General features: G+C 48.6%; 1 protein-coding gene and 1 long non-coding RNA gene across 6 annotated transcripts in view; one reads left to right on the top strand and one right to left on the bottom strand.

Annotated features, from left to right (window-relative positions):
- The window catches only part of WNT11 (Wnt family member 11), a 33,655-nt gene extending 30,219 nt beyond the window's left edge, over window positions 1-3,436 (bottom strand). For 2 of the 3 annotated variants that reach the window (XM_083810943.1, XM_083810946.1), the window contains exon 1: window positions 2,158-3,436. The gene's annotated coding sequence lies outside the window, so the exon portion shown is untranslated. Of the gene's footprint in view, window positions 1-2,103 lie in introns of all 3 variants that reach the window. The other variant, XM_083810945.1, reaches the window with a different exon arrangement.
- LOC310886430 lies at window positions 53-14,608 on the top strand. Of its 3 annotated transcripts, XR_014575316.1 has the most exons (5): window positions 53-1,385; window positions 4,370-4,599; window positions 5,542-5,653; window positions 5,795-5,913; window positions 8,274-14,608. It is a non-coding gene; the product is annotated as an uncharacterized lncRNA (long non-coding RNA). The 3 variants fall into 3 exon arrangements; XR_014575317.1 differs by having other exon boundaries at window positions 5,795-14,608; XR_014575318.1 differs by lacking the exon at window positions 4,370-4,599 and having other exon boundaries at window positions 55-1,385; window positions 5,795-14,608.
- The last annotated feature ends 5,215 nt before the right edge of the window (window positions 14,609-19,823 follow it).

Below are 19,823 nucleotides of genomic sequence, written 5' to 3'. Positions count from 1 at the left end.
GGGCACGCCTTGCTTTGGCAGCGGCATTAATAGCAGTAAATGGGTTTCCCTTCACTTATCCTCTTCAGACACCGCTCCGGGCTGTTCTTTGCGGTCTTTGCGGTGGTTTTCCAACAAGAAGCCCACCCCACGAGAAAGCCAAGAGTAAAACAAGCAGAAAAACCTGCCTGCCCCACCACGGGCTCTCCAGCATCCCCAAGCCATGTCCATGTCTCCCCCCATGCCCCTCGGAAAGGATTTAGGATGGGGAATGTCTGGAGCCATCAGCATCACATTAGGAACCCCTTTGCCACCCCTTAGCCTGGGGCAAATACATCCCACCTGAGCCCCAGCTCCGGATTTGTCCCTTTCTGCCGTGATGCCCACTTCGGGAAGCAACTGGGGAGCAGGGAAAGGAATATTCCAGGGTGTTTTCTCTGCCATCTGCAGTGTATTTTTCCATTCAGGCTGCTCTTTGGCTATCACAACCCCAGCGCCTGGTGGAAAGGGTTACCAGAGAAGTGCTGTTATTACAAAGGATTTTAATAACCTCTAGGGGCGAGTTCCCGGCTCCCTTGAAGTCCAAGACAGAACTCGGCTGACTACAAGGGAGGCAGGATTTCATCACCACGGGCTGTTTTTCTTTAATGCCCGCTCGGGTTTGGGGTCGAGGTGTCCCTTGATGTGCTCCCAAAAACATCCAGCCACACTGCTCGGTTCTGGGTATTTCTCTATCTTTTCATTTCTGGAAGCACTTTGCTTCCCGCCCTGCTCCGCGAGCACACTGGAAACCTTCAGCCCTTAATCCTGCCCATGTCTTTTAGTGTCCATTTAGATATTTCAGACCCCTTATCTCCCTCCCTTGAATTGCTGAGCAGCGCAGAGGCGGGTGTAAAACGTCTCAGATGGTCTCACTAACCCTGACCAGCCAACATCACAGGTTCCTGCCTTGCAAGAAAAAAATCTTTTTTTTTTTTATTTTCCAGGAAGGAATGGAAATTATCTACCCCCCCAACCCAAGAGCCGCAAGTTTGGCCAGCGATCGCGCCCCTGTTATTTGGGGAGGTAATAACTCCTTTTTCCACTCGCTCCAGCACAGGTTACATTTGCGAGAGGAATTTGCAAGGGGAGGGAAGGAGGGAGACTCGTCGGGGCAGACGTGATGTTTACAGCTCTGGAGAGCTCTGGGTCACCGATCAAACCAGCAGCAAGTGGCCTGCGGACTCCCCAGACCAGCGCCGTTTTTAACTCTGAGCTCCCTTCTCCCTCCACCCCGGGGCTGTTTGCAGCCAGCCCCGCTCTTGCGTGCAGAAAACCTTCCCTGCACGCAGAAATCGCTCCCATCTGACACCTCCGAGAGCCCCGTGCCGGGATGGGAATAGGCAATGTGAGCTGTACGTAAATCTGTGAGTATCCGTCCCACCTTTTTTCCAACTTCCCCTACCCAAGCAGGAAAGACACCCACCTGTACCCACTTCTTTTAAGGGCACTGCATCCCCGCACGACCTGCGCTGGGGATGGGGAGCAGGGGGAGGGAGCAGGGGGTGTGGGGCTGGTGCAGCCCCCAGATCTCCCCTCTCCGTGAAGCTTCCCCTCTCCCTGTAGCTCCCGGCTCTCCCCCCTCGCTTTTAACCCTCTGCATCTCCCTTCTCCCTTGCAGCCCCCCGGGGGTCCCTGCGACCCCGCAGCCTCCCGCTCACCTCTCTCCATTGTTGCCCTTTGCATCTCCCTTCACGCTTGCAGCCCCGAGTCTCCCCTTGCAGCACCCAGATCTCAGATGTCCCTACAAACTTCTGCATCTCCCCGTTCCTTTTTAGCCCTGCCAGGTCTCCCCTTTCCATCACAGCCCCTGGGTCTCCGCTCTCTCAGTCTTTGGGTCTCCCCTCTCCCTTGCAGCCTCTGAGTCTCCGGTATCTCCGCACCCTTTGAGTCTCCCCCGTTCCTTGCAGCCCTTGGGTCTCCCCTCTCCCTTGCCCACCCTGGGTCTCCCCTCTCCCTTGCAGCCTCCAAACCCCAAATCCCCCATCTCCCCCACACACCCCACTCACCCCTCAAAGCCCCTCTTTCTCCCAACCCCTACTCTTTCCCCTCCACGGGTTCGGGGTCCACCGCCCCATCCCTTACCGGGGGTCCCGGCAGCGGCTCGCTGCCCGTCCCCATATCCGTCCCCCTCCTCACCTCTGCACTGGGGTTTGCTGGGGAGCTGCAGAGGCCAGGGCAGAGCGGAGGCCGGGGTTCCTCTGCCTCTGAGCCCGCGGAGCCTCCTTATATGCGGTCCCCGCAGCTTTGATATGCGGCGTGATGTCAGCCCGGATTAGCATAACAAAGGGCTCGGGCCAGGAGCGCCGTGCGCCCCTCGCATCCCTCCTAGGGTAGGGACCGGGGGCGGGCGAGCGAGGCTCCGTGGGGGCTCCACTCCCACCCTCCACGCGAGGCTGGGAGGTGGAGGCTTGGGGGGCACCCCCTGGAGCCCTCCCTCTGAGCTGATTCCCCCCCGTCACGGGGGATGCCCGGGGGGGGGGGGGGGGGTCCTCGGTGGTGGTGGAGCCGCTGCCTCCGAGGGTCTGGGGGCCACGCGGGGCGCTCCTTCTTAATTGAGCGGTTAATGATTAGCAACAGAAATGGCTAGCTGGTGTTTTCAACCGGAAACTTGGAAGCGTGGCCTCTCCAGAGGATGATTAGCGGGGCCGCCAGGCTGCCGTCCCAATTAAAGGACAAAGATACTTTTCACGCGCGGGGCTGGCAGGTGGATTTGCTTCTCCTGCGAGGCTAAGAAATCTCGCCGCCACAGTCGCAGCGCGGCGGCAGGCGCACGTCCTGCCTCCCGAGTCCCGCCGGCTTTCACAACCTCCTCTGCTTTGATCTGTCTTTAATCAGGGGAAAGTTCAGATGCCGAGATCTGATTTTTCCTTTCATGCCTGTATCAGCGATGGAGGCTTGATGACTGCGTGCCTCCAAAAAAACAAAAGGGGGAAAGAAAAGGAAGCACGTCTGGCTTCTCAACCTCATGGGTCTGAATTTATGACTTCTGTGTCAGCTCTGGCCTGTGAACAAATTGGCACCGGTTGCAAAAGTACCTGTGTCGTTTTGCTTCATCATGGATTTCAGGTGAAAGGAAAGAAGAGAATGAATGCTTTAATCCTAGCACCAAGAGACTCAGAGTAAATTTCCTTAAGGTCTATTTTGGGAAAAGCTATTTATATGGGATAATACTTTTATGTATGTCTCCTTGCGCCGGAAAGATTGTGTTCATATACACGGATCGCTAATGGGCTTTCCTACATGAGCTGTAAAGAACCCTGCATACACAGTCCCAAATTCCCCAAGCCCTATATTGTTTGTGTAAGACCCAGTTTGCCAGCAGCTCTGCAGTGTGTGCATCTGTCCATGTGTAACAGATGCCTCCAAGTGCTCAAAGTTCCTGAGACCCCCCTTTTCCCAACCTTCTTCCCACCCCACTGCCCCCCAGGAGCTCCTCCTCCTCTTCCTCCTCATGTGTTTCATCAGGACTCTCCAGCGAGGACTCATTTACATGGGGAGATTGTCTGCAATATCTCTTGCACTTCAGCTTTCTGCCCCGGTTTCGCCATGAATAGTCTTTTTTCCAAATCTCCTTAATTTTTCAAGTCTTTTGGGGGAAAATGCAGTTGTTATTAACCAACAGGAGCAGAGGTGGGAGACAGCAGTAGCTGTAAGACCCGTGTTTTTGCAGTAGGCACCTGCTGTGCTAGGGGCTGTGCGAACCCAGCACGGCAAGGCACGTCCCACCTTCATCGCCTAGGTATTGGCGATGGGAGCTGGGTGGCCAGCGATGGTGGTGTAGAGGCAGGAATAAGGAACAATGAAGACAGAAGGACATACAAGGTCAAAAGGTAGGATAAAGAGTACGAAACCAGAAGAATAGTGAGAAAAGTTATATAGGATACATAAATCGTGTGGGATATATGTACTAGACTAACCACATGCATATAGGGAGTTATTCAGGAAGAGCTTTAGGGACTTTAAAACCACCCCAAACCTTTAATCTCAGACAATGTCTTGCACAGACAAGCCCCCGGGCTCTGATGTGCCAAAACCTTTCAGCACGTGTTTAATTCCTCCTAATCTCTATGTGACATGCTGTGCTCTAAGTGTTTTGCTGAGTCGTGGGTGTCATTGCTAAACCACTGAGGGTCTTTGCTTCCTGCTGCTCACGCACACATCGGGGTCTGGTGGCAAAACACGGATGCTTTGTGGGCACAGTGGAAATAGGGAGCTGCCTCTATGTGCATGTAGAGGGTTATTTGACGGGACCTGAGTGCCAAGCAAAGGGCTAAAATCTAGAAGTTTAGCACTCATTAGGTTTCCTAGTGCGTTTGTTGGTGAAACATATTGCCATCTTCATCCACAGAAGACAACTCGATTCACCATCTTCCACGGGATTTTCGTGGGAGAGAGCTGGCCACACCAGTGCGACCATAAATAAACCAGAGCTGGGACTTCCCGGAAGCTTTTAGGACTGCCAGCTGAACAAGCCCCATGGGAAGCAAGTGGTCATTGAGAAAACAACCCTCACCAGCACCGCAGCCCGCGAAGACATGGGGGAACATGGGGAAGGAAAGCATCGGCCCGTTATTGGAGGTGCAGACAGGGGGACACAGTTTTCTGGATTGCATTTCCAAAGTGACATAATTATTAGCCTCAAGGAAGTGTCTGGAATATCTTCTCCTTGGTAATCTCGAGAAATGTTTTTGGGATAGTAAGAGGAAATTTTTAAGCCTGTCAGAAAGGAGCTGGGCTGGAAATTAAGCTTTGTGTCCATCTGTTGCAGCAGGTTTGGGATCCCTGAGACATGAACCCCCCAAAAACTGGCAGGATGCACCAGGAGAGTGCATGGCGAGGGGACATCGGTCTTCAAAGCAACCACAGGCAGCACAGAGAGGGTCCCCCAAACATAACGGGGTGACTCCTGCATCCCCCTGCAGAAGCCCTAATACTGTTACAGACCTCCACAAACTACACAAACCACGCATTGCCATTGAGAGACGGCTACCATTAAGATGCTGAAGAGCTCAACAAAACACATAGATGAAAAAAAAAAAAAAAGGCATATTCTATTACTAATGCCACCCATGCTGCCTTCGGTAGCATCATTTGTCATTAGTTTCTCTGCGGGTGTCTTCTCACCCTCTCTTCTTCTCCCGTTCCCCCCACAAAGAGAGAAGCCCCTCCACGGATGACTCACGATAACATTAAACATGTGCAGAACCAGGACCCCAGTGTAAACTCTCCTGGAGCGGGGGGCCGTGCTCCCTCGTTTAAAAATCTCCCAAGCGCTGTGCCAAGCCGTGGCACTCTGCAAATATTTATTAACATGACATGGTTATGTATACTGTGGGGTGTGGTATTACGGTTTTATCAGCGAGTTTCAAGATGCTGCGTGCTACAAATGAGCTATGTAAGCCATCACACACGCAGAGGGGTTAGGATAACACTTCACCCAGCATTAGTGTGTGTTCTGCATGTGACAGTTGAAGGAGCCATTTATAAATGTTCAGGATTATTATTTTTTTAATTATTTAGCTGGGACCAGTGACCAGAAAGTGCCAAGGCATGTGACAGCGGGCCCTGTGACAGGATGCCATTCCCCTGTTTTAAATAATTATCCTGGTCATCTTCAGGCACAGGCTGCAGCGTAAGTATTTTACCATGCCTCTAAGTTTCAATTATAAGCACTAATAAATTTTTTAAAGGCTTTTCCATGTACTAAAATAAACCAAATGAATGCACTTGTACGGGTTTTGAATATTGACCCAGGTTCTTTGTCTTCTGACAGGGAAAACAAACAAGGACCATTTGATGCTCGAACCTTCTGCAAAACGCTTGAAAGCAGGAACATCTATGGAAGTAAGGACTCAGAGACTGAGGTTCCTCCAAATTAAAAGCAAGACCAAGGTAAATACATGGGGATTGTTCCCTCTAGGCTGCCAAAGAGCAAGCATCAATACTCCAAAGGGGCAAATACACTGGTACTAGACTGGATACGTCCCTTCCTGGCCTTACTTCTGTACTGCATCCAGGGAGAAGTGCCTGGCTGTATATTAAGTAACAAAAAACAGATTTCTGTCCCCAAAAGGTGCAGCCAGAGTGGCACAAAAGCTCAGTGGTTCCCCTTGCAGTGCCCAGACTGTGGTGACAGCAGCTACAACTTACAGAGGCTATATGCAAACTCCCTTGTACCCATATCGAGGACAGGTTTAAAAGGGGACGAGGCCACCACTTGTCCTCCCTCTGGCATGCGCGGCCAGCCCTGTAGGGCTGTAAGATTGCAGCAACCTGAGATTTCCCCCCACCAGACATCTTGCAGAAGATCACAGTGGTATGAAAGCCTGCAGCCTCTCAGCTCTGCTGTCTTCTGCCTCTTTTCTCCCCCCTAACCCTGCCCTTAAATAACAGAGATTTTTGGGCACTGATATCCCGTGTATCTGCCTGTAAAGGGATAGGATTCAGAGCCATATCTCCTGCCCCCACTTCAGTGGGGTTTCTCTCCCCCACCTTGCCTTTAGCATTATCGCCTGCACTGCAGAAGTGCCCAGCTGGAGCCCCAGAGGGGGCCAGCTCTTCTCTCCCATGACCAGGCAGAAGAAAACCAAAGCAGAGCCTCTCGACTCCTGTGCCATTTGGCCAGAAACTGAGCAAGCCCGACCTCCACAGCCTGTGGAATGAGCAGAGCAAGCTTCTCCCTCGGACCCAACGTCCCACCCCTACCCCAACGCTGCCTTTTAAGGCCTCCATCCTAATAAAAACCAGCTGTCAGCTCCTCTCTCCAACGCTGAACGATCCCTTCAGGGTGGGGTGATTCTTCCCTACGAAGAAGTCCAGTAACCCCTCCCTTGCTGCAGCGCGGGAGCTGGAGTCCTCCTCGCAGGGGGCTTAATCGTGGAGGTGTAATTAATAACAGTGACTTGCAAGAGCAGAGAGATGGAGACCAACTGGAAAAGATAAAATGTCCCAATAACCTTTTTGGAATAGGAGGGACATTGCGAAATGTTCAGGGGAACATCTCCTGTAATGATCCCAGCTTTGTAAATGCTGGCTGAGAGTAAAAACACCTCGTCTGTGAGCAAGACATTTGTTAGACATCCCTATTTCTGGCCATTTTTAACCCAGTCCCTGATCCCCAAACTCATTCTGACTTTGACGGGATGCATGGACCGGGACAGAGCTGTGCCAGGTTTTGCTGCAAGGCAGCTGGTCTCGGGAACTCTCATGCAAGGCAGAATTAGGGCCAGGTTACCCTGGCCAGAAATAGGAATGGCTTCCCAGAAATAGGGAACCCTAAAGGGTTTCTCCTAAAGACCTGTCACAGATACAGGCACCAGGAGATGCTCATCCACTTGCACTGCTGGCAGACCAGCTTCTGAAAACCTGGTCTGATTTTCTTTAAAAGCCTGAAGATCCATGTTTTGGATCATCTTCTCTTCCAGCAGGCAGTTTTATTAAGGAACAGTCTTCAAGGGGATGCTCTGAAAACCTTTCCCAGAAACACACAGGCTTGTTGTTTCATTGTTATCTAAAACAGCCTGGAAAATATTGCAGATGAGTCCTTTTTGTTGACAGGAGCGATTTTTTTTTTTTTTTCCTGAGTGGGGTGGTGTGCTCTCTGTCTGCTCCCACCTTGACAGCTCAGTTGGGATTTCTGTTCACCTCCAAACACACGATTGTGGGGTTTGGTTCCTCGTCCACGATGGAAGCCTTCCAAGCGAGTGGCCCTGCAGAGCATCCATTCATCTCCCCTCTGTGTGTGTCCCCACGCAGACATGCACACCTCTCTAAACAACTTGTCCGACCGTTGTTTTACTTTAGTGAAACCGAATACTGCAGTTTACATTCACCCATGATGTCACGATAAGGTTTGTAACAGCCTGAGCCGGTGGACAAGGACCTCGGCGTTCTGACAGCTGCATCGTGTGCCAAAATGAAATTATGATTTCATTTATGATTTTCATGAAATGATTATGAAATAGGTGCTGAGCAAGGTATAGTATTTCCGAAGATGTCATACGGATTCGGGGCCTGACTGAGCACTGGGTTACATTATTTTTAACCTAGAACCCTACCAGGGGTAAATTATGGGGTGGCTTGAAAACCCAGGGAGGCATTTGCTCCTTTTGCCTCCTCATAGCACTGCTACACTATCGCTAGGATGCCATCCTGCTCTTGGAAAACATAGGCCATTGCATATCAGCTTGGCCACTTAATTGCATGGAATCCACAAATATTCATGAAGCTGTTTTAATTGAATTTATTTGCAGTGTAAATATTCACGGAGCTCATTCCGTCCTCAGCAAAATGCCAGATTTGGAAGCCATTCATCACTATGGTCAGAAAAACAAGGGTTTGGCGTGCTGATTGCAGGCAGTTCATTAAGATGAATTAAGATTAAGTTCATTAAGTTCATGAGATGAGGGGGAAGAGAAATGGGGACTTGTTTGATCTGCCCTACCTGGGCATATCCCCACAGCCCACTGCTGCTGATGTGCATGGAGAAAGAAGAGAAAAGAGCATCAGGCTTTTCTCACGGACCAGCCACAAATATCTGAGGAAACCATGGAAAATCCCTTCTTATGATCCTGTCTCCATCCCTGGTCCTCACCAAACCCTGAGAGATGGGTCTAAGGAGATTTCGTGGCACCTTCAGGAACCTGGGGGGTTCACCAAGCTGCTGCCAGCCCTTTCAAGACAGGGCTCCCAAATGCCAGCGATGCAATGTAAATGGTATTCTTCATGTTTAAATGCCGACCATAACAGATACAAAGCCTCATGCCTCCTTGAATGACCATGATCTGTTAGATTGCCAGCTCCTTGAGCCCACAGAGCCTTGGACAACAACATAGAAGTTGGGGGCTTGAAGCCATGATCATTTTGGGGAGATTCCCTGGTCTGCCCCATGCAGGATGTCTGACCAAAAACTTTCTTCTTGATTTTCAGCCTCTGCATCTAGACCCCACGAAACTCAGTGGAAAAGCTCTATTAATATCAACAGAAATGATCAGATGTGAAGAGCCAGAGCCTTGGTGAACTATAATAATTCGTACTCACTGGGGAGCTGATCATCCTTCTGTTGCTCCTCCCATCCATCCCATGGTGGCAATAACATTAAAATGTTATGCTACAAGAATAAATCAGAACTTGCAATTTCCATTTGAAAACACAACAGCTTCATTTACTGACTCATCCTAATACTCTGCAGGACAACTCCCATGTTATTCTACTTTTTTTTTTTTGCCTTTGTATCATCCCTTTCTTTTAATCTTGCTCCCTTTACTTGCTTTTGTGTGGTTTTATTTTGGGATTTGGGGAAGGTGAAATATAGGGGCAAGGGGAAGGAGCATAGCAGATTGCATTAAAGCAGACACTGCAATGGCAAGGCAGCAGTTATCCAAGTACGTGTGACAGAAAGCATCACTAAATAAACAATAACATTAAAATAATAACAGTAAAAAAAATAAAACAGCAGAAAGATCTCTCTGTCCAGCCAAGCCAAAAAAGTAAAGGGCTGGCATGGAACAATCTGAGAAAGTGTCTGAAGAGCTACAAGTAGGTTCTCTATTGTACGGAGGAGCCAAAAAAGTGTTTGGCCACAAACAGCGGGTGATGCATTGCAAAACATTTCCCGAGGAGATTGTTAGAGGCTGGGACGGCTGGCATGGAGAGGAGAGGGGGGAGGCCTCGCTGCGGGAGGAATATCTTCAGCCTTCAAACAACAGCCACTAAAATATCCCCAGTGCTCTGCCTCCCCAGAGGTGCCAAGGGTTGAACGTTTTGTGCAAAGTGACTTCGGTGGGATAATGCAATCTCGTTGAAAATTATTTTTTTAGCTGCCCCTTTTGTCACGAGGAGGAAAAGCACAAAGGATAGGGCTTGATGCAGTGATGTCAGTAGGCTTTGTATTAATGGGTTTTGGATTGGACCCATGGTGCAAGAGACGGTGTTCAACTCCAGCCATAAATAAAGTGGCTTCCATTAACGTTTATATTTGCTTTAATTTATTTAACCAAGAAAGGCAGGAGAGGCCCACAGGTCTCAGTATTAAGAATGAGCTGGCCAAGACAGCAGCAGATAAAGCTTGCACCAGCGTAAATCAAAGCTTCCATAAGTCATGCTGAAGAAACCATGGGTGAGCAAGGCAATAAAATGTGGCCATTGTTTTTTTATTGTATCATTCTCGGCTTTCACTTTCTGCCGGAGCCAAAATGTAATTTCTGCTCCATGGTTTTAAGAGGTACTGGAGAGGATGGACCAAGCTTCTTGCAAAACTGGGATGCAGGACAGGAGTTCAGAAGCTGGGATTTGCAAGCAGCTCACAAATGCTTTCCCTCCCTTTATGGCCAGATAATAATAAAGATGAGATCCAGAAGCTTTATATAGATATTTTTTTTTCTACTTAAATGTTGGAAAAGGCTGCACCTCCACCTTGTTAGACCTCCACTGTGAAATATCACTGTATCCAGCATTGCTTAGCCTCGTATAATTGGGGCTTATCCATGTGGAGCTGGTGCCATCCATCCTGGAAATTGATATGTTTAATTCAGCTTGAAGAGCTGAAGAGCTGACCTGAGCAGAGTTTCTTGCTCCAGCTTTGATGCAGAAACCACAGATCCATTGTCCATGCAGTGCTAAGCCCCTCATGGAGGGGCTGCTTTAGCAGCTTGCCTCCCTCGACACGGGGCTGCAGAGACACCACAGGTGCTGTTTTGTGACGGGGGGTAAGGAGTTTTCATCCTTCAAAGTTTGTCTTGGCAAAAAGCCCTTTTCCCATCCAATCATGGCACCTACGTCCTCAACCCTTTTGGGAGTACCAAGGGCACTTCAGATGCTTTTTTTTTTCCTTTTATAGTTCCCCACGGGATGGCACCAGTTTATGACTGTGATACAATGATGCTGTTCCTGCTACTACAATCATGGCTCTGTCACGATTTCCATTATAGACCTCAGACTGGCTTTTTTTTCTATTTTTTTTTTTCTTTTCCTGGGGTCTATAATTTGATCATAAAAGCTTGTGCTGGGCTGAAATTCAGCTGCCAGGTCTTGGCTGGATAGCAAATCTGATTTAACTCTGAGTATGCTGAATTCCTTTCACACAGAGGAGAGCTTTGGGGGGGCTGAGCATATCACAGTGTGGGAGATGAGTCCTGACGGGCAGCAAGGAAAGATGGTTCACTTATATGATATCTGGGGACAGAAACATGGGGAAAATCCAACTGGACAATGCCACGTCTAACCTGCCATAGTCTCTTCAGCATCTCCTAGACTACAGATTACAGATGATACTCTTTATTCCTTTTACTGGCATTTTTGCTCTCCATCCTCATGGGTGTCTCATGTTTGAACTGTCTGTTCCTGAGCTCTTCACAAGGAATTGTTTAACACATTTTAAATATGTTTTTATTCAAAGCCTGCACTCATTATGTTTTGTTAGACATATGTCACTAAAAAGCATCTTTTCCCCCTTGCTCTATGTTTTATATAATATATACAAATCTTTGAAGCCCTCCTCCAAAGGGCTGAGTTTTCCCAAGAAGACCACTTTGGTTCAGGTGGTTTTGGGATTTTTCAGCAGCTCCAGCCCACCAATATCTGGTTTCTAGGCCAAAACTCTTCCATTCAGTGGATCAAATTTACCACCAGCTATGAAGTCTTGTCCTCAAGGAGGAACCAAGGCGAGGACTCAATAAAGCTGAGCATGGCATAGACACAGCCATGTCACGGACAGGGCTTTACTGAGGTAAATTGCATCAGGGAATGTGGAATGGGAACTGGTGATATGGCAGGTACTCACAAATTCCTGATCTATGTAAATTAAAAAAAAAAAAAGTGCAATGATATATTGTAGTTACTGTGGGATGGGGCAAGCACTCTTCCAGTTCAGCCCACCTTCTTCAGATGCCTTGTCTAGGCAGTAAAATGACTTTCCATTGTGGTGCCTCTCTCCTCCTCCTTTTTTATCTTGAGATAATTCTTTGCACAGAGGCACCTAGCTTGTAAATGCAGCTAAAATGCTGTGAGGCGGTGGGTGAGCTTTCCTCCCATGGATGCTGCTCCATGGCTGGGATGCCGGAGGACACCAAATGCAAAGCTTCCAGTCCCAGCTCCACAAGTCTGTTCCCTTCTAGACCTGCTTATTTCTCCCCACTGCACAGGGATGGAGCAGAAGGAAAAAAATGCTCCTAATTAAAGCAATACAGCTTGGCCACCAGTTCCTCATCTGGACAGCGGGTGTAATAGCACTTTCCTGGCCTGTGGGGGCATGGTGAGGATGATGCCGCTAAAGACTTCTGCGGTGAGCAGATACCTCGGCCGCGAGGGCTCTCTTGAGAGCCTAAAATTGATGGGATGAGGCATCATGGCTGTACAAACCCCTAATCTATCAAAGCAATAGGCTGTGGAAGAAAGATACTTTACAACACACTTACACCGCAGATGGTAAGTGACTTATGGTGCATTCTACCTATCGTCCGCAGGAAAACGGTATTAATAAAATACACTGACATGACAGATTAATAGCTCAGAACTGCGGTCCAGAAGAGGCTAGGACGAGCCCATTCTTCCTCTGGGGTTTTTAACAATGAGGAATTAAGTAAACGTTACACGCTAAAGATACGTGAAGGCAATATTGAAGCAAGGCTTTGCTCTGGATGGAGACTGTGAAACCAACATTGTGGGGCTCCATGTTTATTATCCCATGTTAATTTTGCACGGTTTATAAATAAACTGTGGCTTTTAATCGCTGCTCATGCTGCAAACACATCCCAGGATCAGAGAGGCCATAAGTGCTCCTTTGGCTCCTCTGGTAACAATGTGGGCCTGATCCTTCACGTCCTTCACAACCCACTGCTGTGATTCTTCCCAGACTGAAAACAAACAAATAAAACCCCAGAAAGGGCTGGGGTTTGGTTTTAATTTTGGTGTTTTGTTGTTGTTGTTTTTACTTTTTGGAGGTGAAACATAAAGTCTTGCTGGAGTTTATCACTGCTGAGCAATTTAGTGATTTCAGCCTGTGTCCCTATTTCTCTCCTTGGCCTTGATTGCAACTCCTTGGGACAGCCCCCAGGGAAAGTAAAGGGAGGGGGGTTGTTCACCCCAGCTGTTTTCAAGCACTTACAGCAAATTTCTGAGATCTTTTGGGTCTTGCATAGACAGTGGTGGGAGAGGTTATGCTCCAAAGGGCATTTGAGAGCTCTGGGGCTGAGCTTACAGCCAGTATTTTAGTTGGGAGCTGCTGTGTTTCAGTGCAGGGCTGGAGCAGCTCTGCTGTGGGGCCAGGCTGAGAGAGCTGGGGGTGGTGGGCCTGGGGAAGAGAAGGCCCCGGGGAGAGCTGCCAGCGGCCTGCCAGGGCCTGCAGGGGGGGCAGGGAAGCTGGGGAGGGACTCTTTGTCAGGGCTGGGGGGACAGGACGAGGGGCACCGGCTGGAGCCTGGCAGGGGGGAGGCTTCGGGGAGGCCTTGGGAAGAAATTCTTCCCTCTGAGGGCGCTGAGGCCCTGGCCCAGGCTGCCCAGAGGAGCTGGGGGTGCCCCAGCCCTGGCGGTGCCCAAGGCCAGGCTGGGTGGGGCTGGGGGCAGCCTGGGCTGGGGGCAGGGGGCCCTGACCATGGCCGGGTTGGAATTAGGTGATCTTTGAGGTCCCTTCCAACCCAAACTGTCCAGTGATTCTCTGATGGACAGCGCAGTCCCTACCAAACACTGTTCTGCAGGGGATTTCAATAAGCCTTTGTCATTTCAGACCAGCATAACCACCGGCACTGCAGGATTAAATTTTGATCTCTGGCTTTGAAAAACAACACAGAAGAGTCCAAAACTTTAGCATCTGTGATGTCTGGTTTTAGGGATCCATATAACGTATTAGTGGGATCAAGCTGGGTAGAGATGCAGTTCTCACCACAGCTGTACCAGCAAACAAACAAATAAACAAACATTGCATCTTACTATTACTGGCTCTTTTCTCCTTCTCATACCCATCACTTTGTCAATGTAGCTGTTTCCTTGTTGGACTGACAGAGTAGCTGTCAATACAGAAGGAAAGGGAGAGAGAAAGGAAGGAAGGAAGGAGTAAAGGACAGATAGAAGGAAGGAGAGAGGGAGGGATTGAAAAGAGAATGAAAAGGAGAAGAGCAAAAATGAACGCAAAATGAAAAGAAAGAGAAAGAGAAAGAGAAAGAGAAGAGAAGAGAAGAGAAGAGAAGAGAAGAGAAGAGAAGAGAAGAGAAGAGAAGAGAAGAGAAGAGAAGAGAAGAGAAGAGAAGAGAAGAGAAGAGAAGAGAAGAGAAGAGAAGAGAAGAGAAAGAAAAGAAAAGAAAAGAAAAGAAAAGAAAAGAAAAGAAAAGAAAAGAAAAGAAAAGAAAAGAAAAGAAAAGAAAAGAAAAGAAAAGAAAAGAAAAGAAAAGAAAAAAGGAAAGGAAAGGAAAGGAAAGGAAAGGAAAGGAAAGGAAAGGAAAGGAAAGGAAAGGAAAGGAAAAGAAAAGAAAAGAAAAGAAAAGAAAAGAAAAGAAAAGAAAAGAAAAGAAAAGAAAAGAAAAGAAAAGAAAAGAAAAGAAAAGAAAAGAAAAGAAAAGAAAAGAAAAGAAAAGAAAAGAAAAGAAAAAAGAAGAAAGCTACCTTTGTTCCTTGATACATTAAATTTAAAACATCACACTGGTAGTAATATATTGGCTTCATTACACAAAGACTGTAAAGTCCAGTTAGCTCATAATTCCACCAATAAAGATCATGATTTGCCAATAAAAATTAGGGCAGCCACTGATCCGTAGTCTAGATTTCCTGCTTGGGATGGAATTGTAAAATATGATGATCTAATTTGGTACAAAACAGAGCAAATGGGCAAGCTAAGCCAAGCAAAAGTATTCTCCTCTCCTTGCTGCTGCCACATGAACCCAGACAGGATCAGGTCCTTCAGCAGAGCACCCCAAGTCATGTACAGCAGCTGCAAGCAGGAACCTCAGTTTTAAGCTATATCGAAGTCCTTGCTCACTATTTTATATGTAACTTTTTCAGAAACTTACAAGAGGCCTAGAGAGGCTTGATTGGAAACCGATGACACAATCTAGCCCTGCTTTTAGCATTTTGGCATGCAGCACAAAAGCATTTCTGAAATCCCTCCAGCATCTAGAACTGTACCTGGAATGTTTTTAGGACTAATATTAAAAATGCATGGTAGGCTAGAGGCAGGTCTGCTCAGATGAGGGAACGTAAATGAGTTGTTTTCCTGTCTATCTGTGAGTGATAGAAAGACAAGAGTCCTGTGAGATACATTTGCCCTTGGGGGAAGAAGAAAGAGAAATCTTGATAAAGTGCCTTCAACCTTATTTAAAGCTATTTTATTTGGTGTTCTCTCCAAGACCCTTAGGAATGCTTGCAATCTCATAAGCATGGCTACAAGTCTCGTTCAGTTCACCACTGGGCCCTGGTTGTCCAGGAACATCTGCCAAATAAAATGTTTGAAAAACAAAAACAAAAACAAGCAAACAAAATGCAGTCTTTACTTAGAAGTCTTGAGGGTATCCAGATCATAAATTTGTTGTGGAGCATGTGGCACTGCTTATTTACTTGCAATTGATTTTAAATTTGTTGTAGAGCATGTGGCACTGCTTATTTACTTGCAATTGATTTTGTTGTTGCTGTTGTGGGAGCTTTCCAACCAAATTAGAAAGCCAGAAGGCAGGGTCGTAGTACATGCATAATGTGAGTTCAAGTAACAGCTGAAGGGGCTCATCAAAATTCACCCTTGGAGTACAAAGACATAAGAGCTCCATTTGTATTGGTGAAGATGCCCAGAAGAACAGAAATATCATTATTAGAGGGGTGTAAATGCCAAGCAAAACTCTGGGCAGATGAAGATCGTCTGGGCTTGGGGGTTGAGATGGAGATGAGATTCTCCTGAAAGCTTTTGAAGGAGCAGAGCAAAGCACGCCAGCCCCGAGCAAACACCTGGTGGTCTCTCTGTGGCTGCTAAGGGAAACTGCTTCTGGGAAGCTTTGGGATGAGGTTTTCTTTCAAGTTTCTGGTTTTATCTGAACTTCAAAGTTGAAGCAAAAGTCATAGGACATGGACTCGAGGGGCAAAAGCTTTTCATGCTTTTCCTCACCATCATATCTTTCCAAGGGGAGGGCACGCATCTAAACTGAGTGTAGGTGATCTATTTTGATCTACATTGGGCTCATACAAACACAAGCCAGAAGACATGATCCAGGGGAGCACATGCCAACCAAGAATGGGTCCTGGGAGCAGGATGTAGCTAGACCAACATAAAAAGCTCCTGGGACTGTGGATGGCAAGTCTTTGGCAACGTTTCACCCTGTGGCCTGGTGATGTGGATGTAGCCAGACATCTTCCCCCAAGGAGCAGTGGTTAAAGTGGTTAAGACCCTGCAAAGAGACACAGAAGCCCCAAAAGGTGGGGCTCAGTGGCCGTGTCTACAATGACAAATAACAGAGGACAGAAATTCCCTCTGGGGATGAGGGTATGGACTGTGGGGTGTCCACACCACTCAGCTGGTCCCATCTGGAGCACATCCCTGCTCTGAAGCTCGTGTTGCCAGCTTTCCCCTAGCTCACGTGCTGCCCCTCTGGCCCCAAGACGTAACAACTGTTTTGTGTGTTTTGGCCAAGTCGAGCTGTCTGAAATAATATGTGGGCTGTGCTGCAGACCACCGGAGTGGTGTTTTCTAGCGTGAAACCTGATGTTGCAGGGTGTGAAGCCAGCTGGGATAATGCTAGAGGTCTGTGGACGGCGTGGGTTCAGACTCACGCTCCTTGCCCACCAGGACCCTTGAGACAGCTCGCCCCAGGGGGTGAGGACCATGAGGATGGACTCAAACTCATCTTCTGGTGTCCTCCTGGTCAGCAGTGCAGGCAAATCCTCAAGGAGGGGCAGCCTGGGCAGCCCTGGGTTCATCCCAATTGACACAGGCAGGGGAGGAGAAGTTGCCCATTTCGGGCCACTTCATGTTCAGTCTCCTGACTTTGGTCCCTCCTTTTAAGAAACTGATCCAGGACGACAAACGCAGGTCTCGGGGGAAGAGTTTGAAGGAAATCCAACCTCTCCTTTCTACTCCCCGAACTCCTCATCGCTTTGAACGTGAGCCACAATAAAAGCAATATTAAAACAAGAGGGAGACTAAATTAGCATCCTTAATGCGTGTGCCACACATTTCTATGCGTGGGGCAGGAGATGTCTGACCAAATCCATTTCACAGCATGTCCACTCTATCCAAAGTAGTCATGTCCAGGATTCATTTATAATCAATGTAAAGGGATTCTGTGGTACAATCTTAAATGCAGCCATGGGAGAAGACAGGTGAGCCGCCCTCCAAAAAGCTCTCCAGCAAACACAAAGGCAGCTCAGGGCAGCTGGGGACATCTGGTCGCTGATGCTGGAGGGATGAATCCTGCCCTCCATGTCAAAAAGGGACCAAAACCCTACAGTCACAGCACCAGCCCAACTGCATGCATTTAAATCCAATAATCCACACACCCCGGCCACCATGCCACGGGGAGGAAGGTGGGATGGGTGAGGTTTGCAGGTGGCAGTGCTGGACGTGGGGTGAGGGCGAATTTGGTGGAAACGAGCAGGGTTAAACCAGCATCTCGACACAACTGGAAATCCTCAGGATTAGAGAGCAAAAGCTTCCCAGCATCGAGGAGCAGCAAAGGAGCCCCGGGAAGAAAAAAGATGTGGCAACCAGCGTGTGGTTGCAGGACCCGGCCCCATCGGCGGGGTGAAAAGCAGCGAGAGGCACGTAATTAACTTCAGATGTACCTGTCAAGATGTCCCCGACACAGACCCGGAGAGGAGCAGCGTGTTATTTGTTTCTCGTAATGTAACAATTATCTGGTTGTAAGAGGGGCTCTCTCCCGCGCCCCCTCTCCGCCTCGTGTTTTCCTTCCCCATTCGTTCACACATTATTTAACTTTTGACTCGGACACAGCAGGTAAAAGCATTTAACAGCTTGGCTGCTTGTTCAGATGGAGCTGGGAAGAGAAGGAGGCGGGGAGCAGGCTGCAATTTTTCGCTTTAAATTTTCAACTTTTCAGCGCTGCGTTTTCCTAACGGGGGAAAGGGAGAAAAGGGAAGGGGAAAGGGGGGGGGGAAAAATGGCATTCCACAAAGACGCAGTCACATTTTCCAGCATTATAACATGCTCTCCGCTGTCCCCAGCCTTCGCTCGGAGACGCATTCCCGCTCCTCCGTGGAGAAAAAGGTCAGCGGTAAAAATTTCGCAGGAACTCCATCATTGTCCTCGCGGGACGTGTTCATCAGGAGGAGAGAGCCGGGCGTCTCGCTCTGTCGACACAAATCCACATCACAAAACGTATTAGCCGGGGGGGGGGGGGTGGGCAGCGACAACCCAGGACTTCATTTTGCGGGGTGATTATTTCCCCCCGGCTCCCTGGGTACCCGCGGGGAGGGGACGGACAGACGGACGTTTCGCTGGGTGATAATGGCAGGGAGGCCAAAGGGGGCGGGTGTGATGGAAAGGGCTGGAAAAGCCTCCGAGCAGGGGGAAAATCAGCTTTTAGGTCACGTAAAGGAAGGCAGAGCTGCGTTGCTGCCAGGTACGCATCATTTGCACAGAGCACATTTAGGGGTGTAACAGCGTTGGCCCCATGCTCATTCCTGAGCAGAGTGGGATTTTTAATGGCGAGTGAAGCTGGTCATTCCAATAATAGCTCAGTCTCCTGGAATCAGCCCAAAATGCGACTGGACATTGCAGTGGTTGATTTTCATGGAAGCACACACGAATGTAGGATGAGGGAAGGGGCTGAACACGAGGAGCATCCTCCCCACCGGGGTTGTTGCTGGCAGAGAAAACAAAATGTTCCTTCCCGATGCACCCGAGGGGATTCCTTTGCTCCCGAGAGATAACAGCCCCTTCCTTACAAAGCACAGTTATTAAAATCAGCGTGAAAACTGATTGCATTTCTCTTGTGTGTGGATGGGCAGCCAGGTGTGCACACACATGTGCCCCAGGCAGGCTGCACCCTACAAAAAGCGCATCCCATGAGCAGCGTGGCAAAGCCCGGCCTTCTCCAAACAGCACAGTTTTGTTGTGTTTTTCTCCAAACACAAACCAAAGGCTCAGCTGGGCTTTAGGAAAGGACCAAGCGCTGGGAGGTGCACTGGGACCTCATGCCCAGAGGACTTAGAAATGCTTTTGAGTTTTAAAATACTGCTCTTGAGCCAGAGGTCTTATTTTTTTGGCATTATGTTGCTAATAGGTTTTGTTTTGTTTTGTTTTTTAGGGCCAGCCTCCTTCCCAAAGCCGATTTTATCTGCTTTTTCATGTGGCTGGACCCTCCCCATCTTCCCCAAATCGCATCATGCACCCACCAAACCATTCCCCGTGGGCCAGGGCTGTACACATCCCCTGAGATATGAGGCCACGTATAAGGCAGCGATATTTACCTGGCACTATTTACTCGGGCAGTGTGTGTATAACTAATTTATTTGAAGCGAGAAGGTCTCACACTGCTTGCTGCAACATTTCCTCTTTTTTTTTTTTTTTCTGTGCACTTGTGTGCGTGCACAGCCCCGCAGTGCTTGCTCACCTTGCAGCGGCCTGAATTGCCTCTGAAAAATTCAAATTGGCACGAATTTATTTACAGCTTGCCCCACAAGGCTGTGAGCATTTCCAGCAAGTGTCTGAAGGCTTTCAGTTTTGCATTTTCTGGGCTTTCACCTTACTCCTTTAGGTGTTTGAACCCTGGGTTAATGTGCATGCTGCAAATCGTTTGAGGCAGGGAGAAAACTCCCTGGAAGGAGCAATATCAAGTACAGGTTTTCCATGCACAGCTGCAGCTCGTGCTGTG

This window comes from Anser anser, assembly GCF_964211835.1.
Source record: "Anser anser genome assembly, chromosome: 1".
In the NCBI taxonomy this organism is placed as follows: Eukaryota; Metazoa; Chordata; class Aves; order Anseriformes; family Anatidae; genus Anser; species Anser anser.
The sequence above is the reverse complement of the archived record's forward strand: the minus strand, read 5'-3'. Positions and strand labels throughout refer to the sequence as shown.